This window comes from Alexandromys fortis, unplaced genomic scaffold (genome assembly GCF_014885135.2).
Source record: "Alexandromys fortis isolate MF-2015 unplaced genomic scaffold, M_Fortis_MF-2015_v1.1 scaffold_42, whole genome shotgun sequence".
Taxonomy (NCBI): Eukaryota; Metazoa; Chordata; class Mammalia; order Rodentia; family Cricetidae; genus Alexandromys; species Alexandromys fortis.
Window position 1 is genome coordinate 723,786 of NW_026067934.1, and position 16,377 is coordinate 740,162.

Consider the following 16,377-nt stretch of genomic DNA (forward strand, 5'->3'; position numbering starts at 1 on the left):
AAAAAAAAAAACAAAAACAAAACAAAACAAACAAACAAACAAAAACAACAACAGCAACAAAAAAAACTAAATGGTGCTGGCATAACTGGATATCAACATGTAGAAGAGTGAAATTAGATCCACATCTATCACTATGCACAAAACTCAAGTCCAAATGGATCAAAGACCTCAACATAAAACCAACCACACTGAACCTCATAGACGAGAAAGTGGAAAATACATTTGAACACATTGGCACAGGAGACCACTTCCTAAATATAATCCCAGTAGCACAGACACTGAGAGCAACAATTAATAGATGGGGCCTCCTGAAACTGAGAAGCTTCTGTAAAGCAAAGGACACAGTCAACAAGACAAAACGACAGCCTACAGAATGGAAAAAGATCTTCACTAACTCCACATCAGACAGAGGACTGATCTCCAAAATGTACAAAGAACTCAAGAAATTGGTCATCAAAAGAACAAATAATCCAATAAAAAATGGGGTACAGACCTAAACAGAGAACTCTCAACAGAGGAATCTAAAATGGCTGAAAGACACTTAAGGAAATGCTCAACATCCTTAGCCATCAGAGAAATGCAAATCAAAACAACTCTGAGATTCCATCTTACACCTGTAAGAATGGCCAAGATAAAAAACACTGGTAACAACTTATGCTGGAGAGGATGTGGGGTAAAGGGAACACTCCTCCATTGCTCAAACTCCATTTGAGGGTGTCATTCTGGGGAAGGTGGGAGCTACACCAGGTTCTGAGCTGAGAAGGCGCTAAGCAAAGGCTGTAACAGGCGCCCTCTGGCTGCAACGTTATGAATAGGTTGAAGGAGGAACAGGAGATTGGTGAGGAGTGAGTGAATTTTGTTCTTTTTTGTGTTTATTTTTGTTTCTTTTTTGAGACCGGGTTTCTCTGTGTAGCCCTGAATGTCTTGGAACTCACTCTGTAGACCAGATGGCCTCAGACTCATAGAGATCTACCTGCCTCTGCCTCTCTGGTCCTGGTACTAAAAGCGCTCCACCACGCCTGGCTCTCTTGGTTTTATTTCCAGTGTTGGAGATGGAACCCAGGGCCTCGCACTCCACCACTGAGCCACATTTCGGCTCTGAAATTTTCACAGTGGTGAAACAAATGAAATTTGCTGACAAATTGGATGCAGGGATATCAGATGACAACTCACAGTGACAGAAAACTTTTTGGCCTGGAGACTAATAAGCTGAAGTTTTTTTAGAAGGGACCAGAGGAGAAAAGGTTAAGAAAGAGCAGCAGAGAGAAAGACCAGTACGGGGAGAGGGTGGAAGCATTTCCAGAGGATCAGCACAGCAGCAGTAAAAGCCCAGAATTGAGCATGGTGAGCTGAGGGAAGAGGACGGGAGTTCTGGGGAGCATGGGCTACACAGTGAGACCTGGAAGGGGCATAGAAAGATTCCTGTAAGAGTGCTATGGTGGGTGGGTTTCAATGGCTTAATGGGAGTCTGGGTTGAAGGGAAGAGCAGGTAGATGCAGAGTGAAACCTTGAGATGTCAGTCCTTGTCCTCAGAAACCACAGCGTGAAGCTGAGCATGGAAGAAGCCATCACCTTTATAAACCCACTTAGGAGGAAAGGAGATTTATATTTATAATAATGAACTAAACGGAGGGAGCCGTGGGCATAGCTCAGTTGGTAGAACATCTGCCTGACATGCAGGAGGCCCTAGGTTCAATCCCAGTGCAGAAAATAGTAATAACTTAAGAGAGTCAGTCGGTTGAAGGATGGAGAGATGGCAGAGGACTCAATTTCAGTACCTAGCACCCACATCAGGCGGCTCACAACCATCTCCAGCTCCAGGGAATCCCATGCCGCCTTCTTCTGGCCTCTAAAAGCACCACTATACCCATGTCCTCTCTCTCTCTCTCTCTCTCTCTCTCTCTCTCTCTCTCTCTCTCTCTCTCTCTCTCTCACACACACACACACACACACAATCTCTTTTAAAATTTAAAAAAAAACAATATTCAAAGTCATCCATGACTATAACTTGGGCTACAAGGTAATGATTGACTGATTAACTAATTAAAGAAATGTTAGATAAGAGTCGATGTAAATCAGATGAGGTTGCCAGGAAGACCTGGAAATCTAATGTGAAATATTGTCAGTGTATCTAGTCCAGGTCAGTAGGAGAACAGCATCCTCTGGAGGCCTCGAGAAGTCAGGGGAGACAGTGGAAGCTGAATTGTTCATGTTCTTGCATTATACCACCGTGTGCCTGACAGAAACAGGAGAAAATGGTTAGCAGGAAAAGGCACTTGGTGCTGAGCATGAGGATCTGAATCCCATCCCTGGGATCCTCATGTTGGAAGGAGAGGGCAGACTCTTGCAAATTAGCCTTTGACCTCCACACAGAGAACACATACCCAGTCCAGAATAAATAATAAAATGTAACAAAAGAAAAGAAGGAAGCCAGAGCAGGGGTGCCTTGCAGGAGCCAGGCCTTGGAGGAATGGAAACACTTGCTCTGTTGCCCCACCTGGAGCACCCGAGGTCGCTGGCTGTGCAGATATGAACAGATAGGGGGAGGAAGTGAGCTGTGGCTAGAGCACCCTGCACCTCCGCAGGGACACAGCCTCTGCTCTTCACAGCCAAAAGCCACTTCAGGCAGATTTGGTAAGCTAGGGTGTCAAAAGTCAGCTCCCCTCAAAATAAATCAGGACAGTAGAATGTCCCCTTTTTGGAGGGCCTGCCTTCTAGAACAGCTAAAATGACTCTAGAAATCTGAGAATACTTTCAGGCTGAATCCAGGTTTTGTCCGTTCCTAGGAGGCTTTTATCAAGTTACTTCACCCCTCTGAGCTAGGTTGACTACTTTACCCTCGCTCATCAGATACACCTTCTATCTCCATCATTAATTCCTCCATCATTAATTCCTGCCCTGAGGCCATGAGGTATGGATCTGGAAAGTGTCTGACCCCAGGGAGAGTCCCAGAAACTCAGAAGAAGGACATAATTTATTCAGGCTGGTAGTTAAGCTCAGATCTATTGGGTCCCAAGGACCATGAAACTTTCTGGGGACTGGTATAAGACCCTTCTCAGCAAGTGGCTGGCACACAGTGGTGCTATACCCTGGTGCTGGTCCCTCCCACAAGAGGGAGCTCTTGTCTGACACTGACTGGATGACCAGGAACCAGGAACTGGAGGCTGGATAACCCAGAGACCTGGGGTAAAACCAAACATGGCTGGCAAAAATTAAAGAATAAAAGATAAATTAATGAAGTGATCCCTAATGATTTCTGTTATATTCATAGATTGGTGCCTAGTCCCGGTGTCCAGCAGCTGATGGGAGGCCTTCACCTTCGGTCTCAAGCTGGCACAGGAATCACCACTCCCATCCTCAAACCACCTTGTGTGCAAAATGCAGGTGTAAAGGAGTCTCTTCCTAGAGCTGTCCTCACTTTGCTTGGGAGACAGAAGGAATCTAAAATGTATGAAAATAGATGGTACACCCTTCTCTTTCCTCAGATTGCTACACACAGGGACTACACAGCCCAGCAGAACCTCCCTTGCACACAGGCCCAAAAGAATTGGAAACAAAGCTAAGCCTGGTGTTGGTATACACCTGTAATCCCAGCACTGGGAAGGAGGAGTGTGATCAAGAGTTCAAGGTCATCCTCTGCTACGTGTGAGTTCAAGGCCAGCCTGTGCTATAAGAGACCCTGTCTCCAAAAAAAATTTAATGATTCAGTAGATTAAAAGAGCACTTTGAATGTAAGTCTGACAACTTGAGTTCAATACCTGGAACCCACAGCAGAAAGAGAACTAATTCACAAAAGTTGTCCTCTGACCTCCGTATACACACCAAGATGTATACATGAGCCACACAAATACACACACAATATTATAATAATAATAATAATAATAATAATAATAATAATAATAATAATAATAATAGATGCCTAAAAGAAAACCTTGGCCAGGCAGCACACACCTATGATCCCAGCACTCAAGAAGGATAAAGCAGAAGGGTCAGTGTTTGAAGCCACACTAGGCTACTTGGCAAGTTCAAAGCTGATCTGGGCTACATGAGATTTGGCTCAATAACAGAAAATGAAAAATAGAAGGAGGAGGAAAAAGAAAAAACAAAACAGAACTAGGCCTGGTGGCACACACTTTTACTTGGTTACAGAAGCACTTGGGAGGCCAAGGCAGGAGGACTGAGGGTTTAAAGCCAGCCTAGAGTACCTAGTGAGTTCCTGTGTTTACAAAGACAACAAAGCAAACAAGGGCCAACAAGATGGCTCAGGGGGTAAAAGTGCTTTCTTTCAAGTCTGACAATGTGAGTGTGATCACCAGAACCCTTTTGATGGAAAGAGAAAGCCGACTCCCAAAAGCAGTCTTCCTCTGACCTCTACACGCAGGAACACAGACAGTGTGCTCACACACACTTCCCCCCACCCCCACCCCGGGTATGGTGAGAACTTGTGCACATCAATGCACAGTTCAGATGAGCAAGAACAGAGAGAAGGCAAGTGAGGCCTTAGTGATGGAGAAGAAAAATGTCATGAGCCGTGCAGCGTGGCGTAACTCTGCCGCATAAAGGAACGAGGCACCAACACACACCGTAGCAAGGCTGAACCTTGAAAGCAGTGTTCCGGGAGAAGCCAGACCCAGAAGGCTAGACAGTGCATGGTGCCATCTGTATGAAATGTCGGCATGGGAAGATCACAAGAGCAGAGCAGAGGCTACCTGAGCCTGAAGGGAAGGGCACAGGGAGCCATATGTTCGGTGTTTCCACTCGGGATGGAGAAACTTCTTTTTTCTTTGGCTCTGTAGACAAGTGGTGCTTGCACAACTCTATTGTGTGTTAAATGTCAATGATTGCTGGGTTTTAGTTTTAAGTTGCTTGCTTCACAGTGATTAATTTTGTGCGTGGTGGTACACACTTGCCATCCCAGCACTTGGGAATGTCAAAAGAATTGCAAATTCAAGTCTAGCCTGGGTTCCATGAAGCTCTGTCTCAAGAAAACAAAACAAAGGCAGCAAAATGTGTCAGTGGGTAAAGGGTACCTGCCACCAAACCTGCCAGCCTTTGGTCCCTGAGGCACAAGGCAAAAGGAGGGGACAGACTCTTGAAAGCTATCCTCCGATCTGCACACACACGCGCACACACCGCAGAGAATATAAATTCCTTACTTTAGTTTGTTTTCTGTGAGTATGCAGAGGACAGCTCTTTGTAAGTTGATTCTCTCCTTCCACCATGTGGATCCAGGGTGTGAGGAATTCAGGATGGGAAGCAGGGCCTTTATGCCCCTCCCTAGCTCTCACCCCCCCACCCGTCATACTACCTGCCAAAATGTGAGGTTTTTAAAATATTTTTAAATAAACTGAGTATATGATGATGCATGCGTATCCATCAAAGCACTTCGGAAACAGAAGCAAGATCAGTCTCAGGAAGTTAAAGGTCAGCCCGGACTACAGAAGATCCTGTCTCAAACAATAATTAATTAATTATTACTTAGTTCGCTAACCCTTTGTCCTGTGAATTTCTCTCAGTTAGTAACAGGTGGGTGAGAAATGAGTCCCATCAATTCCTTCACCACAGCCAAGAGATAAGCACACTGCTGTTCCCATTGTAGAGATGGAGAAAATGAGGCACATGGACAGGAAAGGCTCTACCTTATGCGGCCGGGAAGCCTGTACTGAAACCGGGGTTCTTTTGGCCAAGGAGTAACAGAGGTGATAAAACACCCACAGTGAAGCCACCACCCCAGCTCAATGACTCAGAAAGAGAACAGAGAGCAGAATTCAGGAGGCTGGCCATCTTGACCTAGAACGTTTTCTTTGCCCAGAGAAGCGGAGCCAGGGAGACCCACAGCTAAGAGGCGGGCCCTCTGTTCAGGAAGTAAGCCATCCACGTGTTTCCCCCACTCTGCTCTGTCACCCCGTCCCAGAGAGCTCTCAGCGCTGACTTTGGGCTGCGTCTCAAGGAACTCACAGTCTGGAATTGCTGAGGCCAGAATAAGATGGACCCTCTTCTCAGAGTTATGGATGATCCTTTCTTGGAGTCTCGGGGAACAAAGGAACTGGGGAAACCAGAGAAGAGAGAAAGGCATTCTGGAAAGGGAGCTATTGCCAAAGGACTTCGAAGACTATCCTACCAGCCTACCAGATCAAGTCAAAAAGCTTGTGAGTACATTTTGAACTTTTCTCAGCATTTATCTTTATTCAACGTATTGGAAACATTATGGGATACTTCATGCCATTTGTTCAAGTCCGTCAGATTCTTGTAACTTTATTCATCGCATTACTGTCTTCTATCCCCCTTCTTCCCAAATGCTCCTTCTACTTTCACGTTGTATAATATCACACACACATAGCTGGACAGTGGTGGTGCACACCTTTAGTCCAAGCACTCAGGAGGCAGAGGCAGACGGATCTCTGAGTTTGAGACCGGCCTGGTCTACAGAGCAAGTTCCAGGACAGCCAGAGCTATACAGAGAAATTCTACAGACAAACAATAAATAATATTTTTAAATGTGCAGCTGAAGCTGGCCTTGAACTTCTAATCCTCGCTCCTCCGTCTCTCCAGCGCCACCACTCCCAACTTCTATGCCCCTCTCGTGAGCATGTGGTACTGTTCACCCAGGGAGCATCAGCTTCCATCGATCCTGGGCCCCTAGCACTTCGTCATGGTTTGAACGCAACACATTAGTACAATGTCCCAATCAATTACAAAACTTGTCCCCAGCTCCAGGATGAGATGCCCCATGATTAAATCTCTTCCTTCCCTTCCAGAAATTCAGTTCAAGCCACCTACAGAGGCTGGTCCAAGAGCAAACAGTTTTTTTCCCCCCTTTGGCATTCTGACTCTGGGCTCCTCTAAATCCTGGGCTGGCCTAAACCAGCTTAGGTGGCTTGTCAGCTGCTCCAGATGGGATCCAATCCCAGCCCAGCCCGGAGGCCCGGCAACCTGCAGGAAGCTGGGGGAGCTCCAGATGTGGAAATAATGAGCCTGGATTTGCCTCAGATGTGGGAGTCCAGATATCCGGTTAATGGCATGGATTACTCCCGCTGGCTAGACTCTGCCACAGCTGGGGCCTTCAAGACAGGTGTGTAGGACACAGGACCCTGACCACACGCTCCTCAACCACGTCCCACACGGTGTTCTAAGCATTTGATCCCTATGGCCTGATTTCATCTTCATGGTGTCTGTAGGAGGGCCTCCGCTTCCATTCTCAAAGAGGACAGAATGAGGGCAAGAGATGAAACTACTTGCTGCAATTAGAGGTAGGACAGGAATTTGTTAATTTTCTTTAATTATTTTTTACTGTTTGAGAATTTCGTACACAGACAGTGTGGTCTGATTACATCTTTCCATTCTGTCCTCTCCGATTCCTCCCTTATCCCCCTACTCAGTTCCTTCCCAATTTCATGGACTTTTTTTTTTTTTAAATCAATGTGTTAACACTAAATGCTGCCTAGACCCAAAAGGATATAGGGCCATCTACTGGAGCATGGGTGGCCTCTCAGGTGCCACAACCCTAATAAAACTGGTTCGCCCTGTCCCAACAGCCATCAATTGCCATAGCTTCTCAGCTGGGGGTGGGACCTCCTGACCATCCTTCACTTCATACTGGGATTTTGTCTGGCTTAATCTTGTGCATTTCAACCCCAGTCTCGCCAGGAACTCACGTGTGCCAGGGGCACCCTGCTGTGCCCAGAAAACAGTTTCGTGGCAGTCATCCATGACCTCTGGTTCTTGCAACCCGTTAGCCCTGGGAGGAGGATATGTGACGTAGATGACCTATTTAGTGCCGAACACTTTGAAGTCCCTTATGCTTCCCACACTGACTTGTAGGACTCTGTATTAATACTTTTTGTAAAGACTTATTTTTTGTAAAGATTTATTTATTATATATACAGTGTTCTGCCTGCATGCATGCCTGCAGGCCAGAAGAGAGCACCAGATCTCATTACAGATGATTATTAGCCACCATGTGGGTGCTGGGAATTGAACTCAGACCTCTGGAAGAGCAGTCAGTCTCTTAACCACTGAGCCATCTCTCTAGACCATGCATTGATACTTTTAAATTTTCTCTCATTTACATATTGGGTGAGGACATGTGCATGGGATACATGTGGAGGTCAGAGGCCAACTGCACGAGTTAGTCCTTCCCTTCCACCATGTAAGTTTCCAAGATGGAACTCAAGCCTTCAGGCTTTACCCACTGAGTCTTCTCACCAGCCTGTATATACATATGATTTCTTTATTTTATTTATGTGAGTGTTCTGCCTGCTTGCATGTCTGCACATCACTGTCTGGTGCCCGCAGAGGTCAACAGTAAACATCAGACTACATGGAAGTTACAGATGTTGTGAGCCAGCTTGTGTGTTCTGGGGACCAAGCCCAGGTCCTCTGCAAGAGCAAGTGTTATTTTTGTTGTTTATTTGGTTGGTTGGTTGGTTGGTTGGTTGGTTGGTTGGTTAGTTGGTTGGTTTTTCGAGACAGGGTTTCTTTGTAGCTTTGGGGCCTGTCCTAGAACTAGCTCTTGTAGACCAGGCTGGCCTCGAACTCACAGAGACCCACCTGCCTCTGCCTCCCGAGTGCTGGTATTAAAGGTGTGCAGCACCACCGCCCAGCTTGAGCAAGTGTTCTTAACCACTGAACCATCTCTCCCAGCCTAGATGTATCTTTTTAAGTTGTGTTAACTGATTGATTGTTTGACTGACACCTGTGTGTACATACATATGGAGGTCAGAGGAAATTTTAAGAGATCAGTTCTCTCTTTCCACTATGTGCATCCAGGGAGGGTAGGGGTGAGGGGGTAGGGTAAAATCAAATAGTCAGGCTTGATACCACATGCCTTTGCCCACCGCGCATCTTGCTGTTCCCTCCTGTGGTGGTTTGAACAAGAATGGCCCCCACAGGATTGTAGATTTTAATACTTAGTCACCAGGGAGTGGCACTCCTTGAAAGGATTAGGAGGTGTGACCTTGATGGAAGAAATGTGTAGTGAGGAGTGGGTTCAGGGCATTCAAGAGCCCATGCCAAGCCCAGGCCAGGCCCATCTGTGGATCAGGAGTGTAGCTCTCAACCACTTACTTTTCCAGCACCGTGCCTGCCATACCTGCCATGGTGTTCTCTACCATGATGACAATGGACTAGACCTCTGGAACTGTGAACAATGCTTCCTTTTCATGTAGTGTGGGAGGTCCTTCTGTCTATGTGTTGCTTTTATTGGTCAATGAATAAAGAAACTGACTTGGCCTATAACAAGGTAGAAGGAAGACAGAGTCAGAGAGACACTATGGAGCCACCTCCAGAGTCAGACATACCAGAAATTTGCTGGTAGGCCACAACCTCATGGTGATAAACAGATTAATAGGAATGGGTTAAATTAAGATGTAAGAGTTAGCTAATAAGGGCTGGAGAGATGGCTCAGAGGTTAAGAGCACTGACTGCTCTTCGGGAGGTCCTGAGTTCATGGTGGCTCACAACCATCTGTAATGAGATCTGGTGCCCTCTTCTGGCCTGCAGGCATGGAGGCTGAACACTGTGTACATAATAAATAAATCTTTAAAAAAGAAAAAAAGAGTTCGCTAATAAGAAGCTAGAGCTAATGGACCAAGCAGTGTTTTAATTAATACAGTTTCTGTGTGATTATTTTGGTTCTGGGCGGCCGGGATGAACAAGCACCCTCCTCCTACAGTCATGGTGTCTCTTCACAGCAATAGAACAGTGACCAAGACACCCCTCACCTGCCACCAAAAAAAGTTTGGTATTTTTTCATGTCTACTAAAAATTTTGAGCTTGGTCTGAGGGGAGAGTAAATACTTGACACACATGACAATTCCATTTCCAACAGCAATACTTAAATAAAATTAGTTGACCTATTTAAAAACTGTTTAAAGTAACATAATTTTATATAAAAAATGTTTTTTTAGGTTTTTTGAAAAAGAGATTCACTATATGGCTCTGGCTGTCCTGGAAGTCACTCTGTAGAAAGGACTGGCTTCAATCTCATAGAGATCTGCCTGCCTCTGCCTCCTGAGTGCTGGGATTAAAGTTGTGGGCCACCACTAAGGATTATAATAGATAAATTTTATATGCACCCTCCCAAAAATGTTTACAAAACAGTCAACCCATAAGCTGACTCCATTCAGGGATATATGTAAGTAAAATTTAGAGCTAAATTTTAAAATATAGACACAAAGACTGGAAGTGTGGCTTTAATCGAAGCACTCAGGAGGCAGAGGCAAGTGAATCTCTGTGAGTTTGAGGCCAGCCTGGTCTGCAACATGAACTCCAAAACAGCCAAGGTTATACAAAGAATAACAAACAAACAACAAAAAAAACCTGTTTCTAAAACACAAACAAACACAAAAAAATCAAGTTCAAACTCTTGAGCAGGTAGGATGAGTCAGTGGGTGTAGGTACTTGCTGCCAAGCCTGAGTTCAATCCCTGGGACAGACCCACTTGACAAAGAAGAGAGCCAACTCACACAGGTTGTCCTCTGAGGAACTTTCCTATGCTCAACCTGGAAACCTTCTCCTCACAGCAGCTTTTGTTATTATTAACAAGGGGTTTGCAAAGATTGCCATGATCTTTATCACGGTGGGATTTGACTTGATTTGTTTCTAGGTGACAGAATTTGCAATACTGGGGAATTGGCCTTGCCTATGCTAAGTGAACACTCTTATCACTGAGCTATATCCCTAAACTGAATAGCAAATTTCTTCTTTTTATTTAGTGTATGTGTGTGTGTGTGTGTGTGTGGTTTGCAGATGTGTTATGAGAGGTCAGTTCTCTCCTAATCTTTGGATCTTGGAGATCTAACTCAGGTTTGGTGATTGGTGGCATCTCACGAGACCCACAATGCATGCTTTTAACTATGACTGTGACCCCCAAATCTAGCCCTGCTTCAAGTTTCTTCTCTGATTATGGTCCTTCTCAGGGCCTCAAGGCTCTACCTATCTTTGCCAGTGCTCCAGGCTCTGGCCAGGGTTTGTTCTCCTGAGACCCTGTCTTTCTAACAGCCTGGAAGTGCTGGCCTCTCCTTATGAGCAAGCCTCATGAATTCAGTGGGCAGCTTACAGAATGGGATGATTCATCATGGAATCTCCTGATTTTCTGCTGCCATCCAGGCCCAGCCCAGCCCAGGTACGTTGGTGGGTGGGTATCTGATGTGTGGGCACGTTTGTGTGTTTCAGAGCCCAGCCCAGCCTAGCCTGACCCTGAAGCCTTTGTTACTGAAGCTTTCACTTCCTCAGCAAACAATCCCTAATTGGTCCCTAAGCACTCCAGAACAAAGCATCTTCTTATCTCAGGGCAACAGAGGGATCAGAGATAAGATAGGGAGTATAGTCCTAGGGATAGCAAAATGGCTCCGTGGATAAATGCTTGCCACCAAGCCTGACTTCCTGTTGACCCCCTGGACTCACAAAGTGGAAGGAAAGAACCGACTCCCACAAGCTGTCCTATAACCTACGCACAGACAGACAGACAGATAGACACACACACACACCATAGCACACAAAATAAATAACATACAGAAAAAGAACAAGGAAAAGAGAGAAGGCGGGCCTGCAGCCTGCGCTGTGTGAAATGTGCAGTGATGAAGAAAGCAAGAAGCTAGATAATTTCAGCTGCTGAGGAGGCTGACTCGGGAGGCCTGTCTAGGCTACAGAATGAGTTCAAGGCCTGCCTGGTCAACTCGGTGAAGTCCTATCTCAAAATTAGACCCGGGGAGAGAGTGAGAGAGAGAGAGAGAGAGAGAGAGAGAGAGAGAGAGAGAGAGAGAGAGAGATCTTGGGAGATGGTTTAGTCAGTAAGTTCCTGCCACAAAACCATAAGGCCCTTAACATCATTCTAAAAAGCTAGACATGAAGACTCCTGTCTGTAATTCCAAAACGAGGGAGCAGAGACAGGCATATCTCTGGAGCTCCTTAGCCAACCAGTCTGGTTGAATCTACAAGTTGTAAGTTCATTGAAAAACCCTGTCTCAAAAAGTAATCTGAGAGCAATTGAGGAATAATTTATGTCAGCCTCTGGCCTCTGCATGCAAGAGCACACATTTGCATGCACATCCACACACACTTATGCCCACACCCATATGAACACATACACACAAGATACACACACGTATATATACAATTTTTTTTTTGAGAGAAGTTCTCACTGTGTAGCTCTGACTGTCTTGGAACACACTATGTAGAGTAGGCTGGCCTGAACTCAAAGAGTTCTATGCTCTGCTTTCTGAGTGCTAAGATTAAAGTCTTCTTTTTTTTTTTTTTTTTTTTTTTTTTTTTTTTTTTTTTTTTTTTGGTTTTTCGAGACAGGGTTTCTCTGTGGCTTTGGAGCCTGTCCTGGAACTAGCTCTGTACACCAGGCTGGTCTCGAACTCACAGAGATCCGCCTGCCTCTGCCTCCCGAGTGCTGGGATTAAAGACGTGCGCCACCATCGCCCGGTGAGGATTAAAGTCTTGTACCACCACACCTAACTAAAAATTGCTTTCAATTAACAGGACTAAGAACGAGGCTCAATGGTAGATCATTTGCTTAGCATGTGCAAGATACTGAGTTCAATTCCCAGTACTTATTATAAGAAAGACAGAGAGAGAAAAGGAGAGAGGGAGGAAGGTAGGAAGAAAAGATAAATCTAAGCATTGTGGTCCATGCCAGTAATGGTAGAACTCAAAGGGTTTATGCAGGAAGGTTGCCATGAGTTTGAGACCAGTCTAGGTTCAAAGTACCAGGCCAGTCAGTGCTCTATAAGACCCGATCTCAAAAAACCAGGAAGGACCAGGTGTAGTGGTACACACCTTTAATCCAGCACTTGGTAGGCAGAGGCAGGTAGATCTCTGAGCATTTAAGGCCAGGGTTATATATTGAGACCCCATCTAAAGAAACAAAAAGAAGCTGGGCAGTGGTGCTGCACACCTTTAATCCCAGCACTCGGGAAGCAGAGGCAGGTGTATCTTTGTGAGTTTGAGGCCAGCCTGGTCTACAGAGCTAGTTCCAGGACAGGCTCCAAAGCTACAGAGAAACCCTGTCTCGAAAAACAAAAACAAAAACAAAAAAGAAAAGAAAAAAGAGAAAGAAAGAAAGAAACCAGGAGGTAAGAGAAGAAATGGAGGGAAGAAGAAAGGAAATGCTGACCCTTGGCCAACACACAAGCACACGGGGTGCATGCATATACCAGTGTGCATAAAATACACACACAAGAAATAAATAAAAATAAATAGTTTTAAAGAAAACTTAATGAGCTCCTGTCTCGATAGAAAAAGGATTGGGGTTTATTTAGCCCATGGATAGAATACTTACCTAACATGTGAGGCCCTGGGTTCCACCCACAGCAGAGCAAACAGTAGCATTGATATGAGTCCAAGTGAATGGCACCAGGAGACACTCTGCCGTAGACTGTGGACTTTGAGTGCCTAGTGTGTCAATAGAGTCTCATCGATTGTCACTTCTGTGTCACTTTCATGTAGGGTATTGACAACAGGAGACTCTGTATGTGTTGGGGCAGGGGTTTGTTGGGGGGTAGCTTACAGTAAGTATATACTTTGTGCTCAGTTTTGTCTTGAACCTAGAACTTTTGGGGGAAACTGAGGCAGGAAGATCACTAGTTTGGAGCCAGCCTGGACCACATCAAATTTATTAAAAATTAAAGTGGACTGAGAATTCTGTAATCCCAGATTTAGGAGCCTGAGGCAGGATTATAAATTCAAGCCAATTTGGCTACATCGTGAGGCCGTATTTCAAAAGAGGGTGGAAGACTAGTGATGTAGTTTGGCCCAGCATGCTTGAAAGTCTATCTATTAAATAAATAGTAAATAAACTCTTTTAACAAATCAATTAATCAGCTGGGTATTGGTGGTGCATGATTTTAATCTCAGCACTTGAGAGGCAGGGGTAGGTGGATCTCTGTAAGTTAGAGGCCAGCCTGGTCTACAGAGCGAGTTCAAGGACAGCCAAGGATACTCAGAGAAATCCTGTCTCCAAAAAATAAAAAATAAATCAATTTATCTTGGTAACTGGGGTTATCAGGGTTACCTCAGCAAAATCTTCACCCAAGTACCTTCCCTGGGAGAACACAAAGCCTATATACTTTGCTTTTAAGTTTATTTATTTCTGTATGCATTTATTTTGTGGAGGTAGGGGTACACGCTACAGCTCATGGGGGAGTCAGAGGACAGTCTTCAGGAGGCCGTTCTCTCCTTCCACCATGTGGGTTCCAGGGACTGAACTCAGGCCCTTATGTTTGGTGGCAACAAGAGACTTAACCTGCTGATTCATCTTGCTGGCTCCAGTCCACATACTTCAGCGGACAGAGCCACTCATACATCTTTGGAAACCTGGATTTAAAGGAAAATATTGCTTCAAACTCCTCTGAGAAGTAGGACCCACTCAATTCCATGCTTTCTGAACTGTTTCTGTATGCCGGGCTTGGTCCTGGGTGATCACAGGTCACTAGAAAGAGAGTAAGTAGGCCTGGAGATGCAGCTCAGTTGATAGATTGCTCAGCAGGAGGGAATCCCTATGTCTGGTTCCCAGCACCACATAAACAGCTGTGGTGGTGAATGCCTGTGTTCCTAGCATTTGGGTGCTGCAGCAGAAGGCCATAATTCAAGGTCATAGGGAGTTATACAGCCTGGGCTACAGGAGACCCTGGAGAGAGGGAGGAAGATAGATAGATAGATAGATAGATAGATAGATAGATAGATAGATAGATAGATAGATAGATAATAGAACAAACTAGTGAACAAGAGTAAGAATATCTGGTAGGTGAGCAGGCCCTGGGGTGGCTCCGTGGGGAATTCCAGGTCTGGCCCAGTCTGGGCTTCCCCAGCCTAGCCTGGGACTTGCCTCAGGATGAGTCCCTAGCCTGGTGGGTCTCTTAGAAAGTTGTGAAGCTGGTTTGAGGGTGGGAAGCCAAGAGGGAAGCAATTTCCATATAGCCCAGCCTTAGGGTGCCCGCCCCACCTGATACCAGAATAAAGAGGAGCATGATCTGGCCGGGGATCCCAGCACTTAGGAGGAAGCAGGAGGTTTTTAAAAAGATCCAGACCGAGGAAGGCTACAGAAGAGGGTCGAGGACAGCCTGGAAGGGGAGGAAGTGGAGAGAGGCCATTCAGCTGGACTCAGACATCAGTACCCAGGGAGGAGGATGGCTCTCCCACGAACGGGAAACAGACAGAGTAGTCTCCCTGCTACAGCAATCCAGGTAGGTTCCTAGGCTGAAACCAGAGCCCTGTTTTTTGTTTCATCAGGGGCTGGAACTGGGTTGGGAGGAGGCAATCTTCAAGAGCCAGGCTCGGTGACTCTATCTGTAATTCTAGCAAAAGCAGGAAGATTGCTCTATGTTCGAAGCCAGACTTGGGGACAGAGGAAGACCCTTTCTCAAGACACAAAAGACAGAAGACAGAGAAGATGGCTCAGTGGGTCAGAGCACTTGCTGTGCAAGCGTGAGGGGCTGAGTTAGATGCCCCCCCCATTTCTACCATGTTAAAAAGCCAGTAAACCCAGCATTTGGAAGCAGAGATAGACAGTAGATCCTGAGAGCTTGCAGCCAGTCTTATACTTAATAATGATCTCCTGGTTCCAGGCGGACCCTATCTCAAGGCAATTAGACAGACGGGGATAGAAGAAAATACTGATATTTTCCTCTCACTCTGAATGTGCACACATGGGTCATGCACTCATGTACATACATCACCCATACCCGCACACACGAACACACACATGCATAGACTTAAACGCTCTCAGATTTTTTTAAAACCATGGCCAGTGAGATGATTTAGAGGGTAAAGGCACTTGTCCCTAAGCCTGATGACCCGAATTTCATCACTGAGACCCACAGAGCAGGAGAGAATCCGTGTCCACAGTCCTCGGCCATACATGCACCATGGTGCTGTGCACTTGCCAGCGATGGGGGGATTAAAAGCAGAGGAAGAAGAGGAAGAACCCAAGCCCTCCAGCATCCTGCATGAGTGCGGGGTGAAGCACAAGAGATGGGGTGGTACTAACCACAGGCTTCCTCTCTCTACTTGCTAGAGTGTGGATGTGAAAGATTCCGGGAAGGCTCCCACGTTAAAGGCTAGTGCCCAGCATGTGGTGCTAGAGGTGATGGAATCTTTAAGACAAGCGGGCTAGTGGGAGGAAGTCACCAAAGGGGACTCGACCTTTCCTTGCTCTCTGCTCTTTCGTCTCAGCTTCTGTGAGGTAAGCAGCTTTCTGCAAGATACGTTCCTCTCTCTTTACAGGCTCAAGCAGTCAGGCAGACCGACCAAGGGTTACAACTACCGAAACTGTAAGACCAACATTATCTTTCTTCCTTAAAAACTGTTTATGTCTCTGGGTGTGATGGCTCGTGCCGTTAATCCTAGCGCTCAGGAGGCAGAAATGGAATA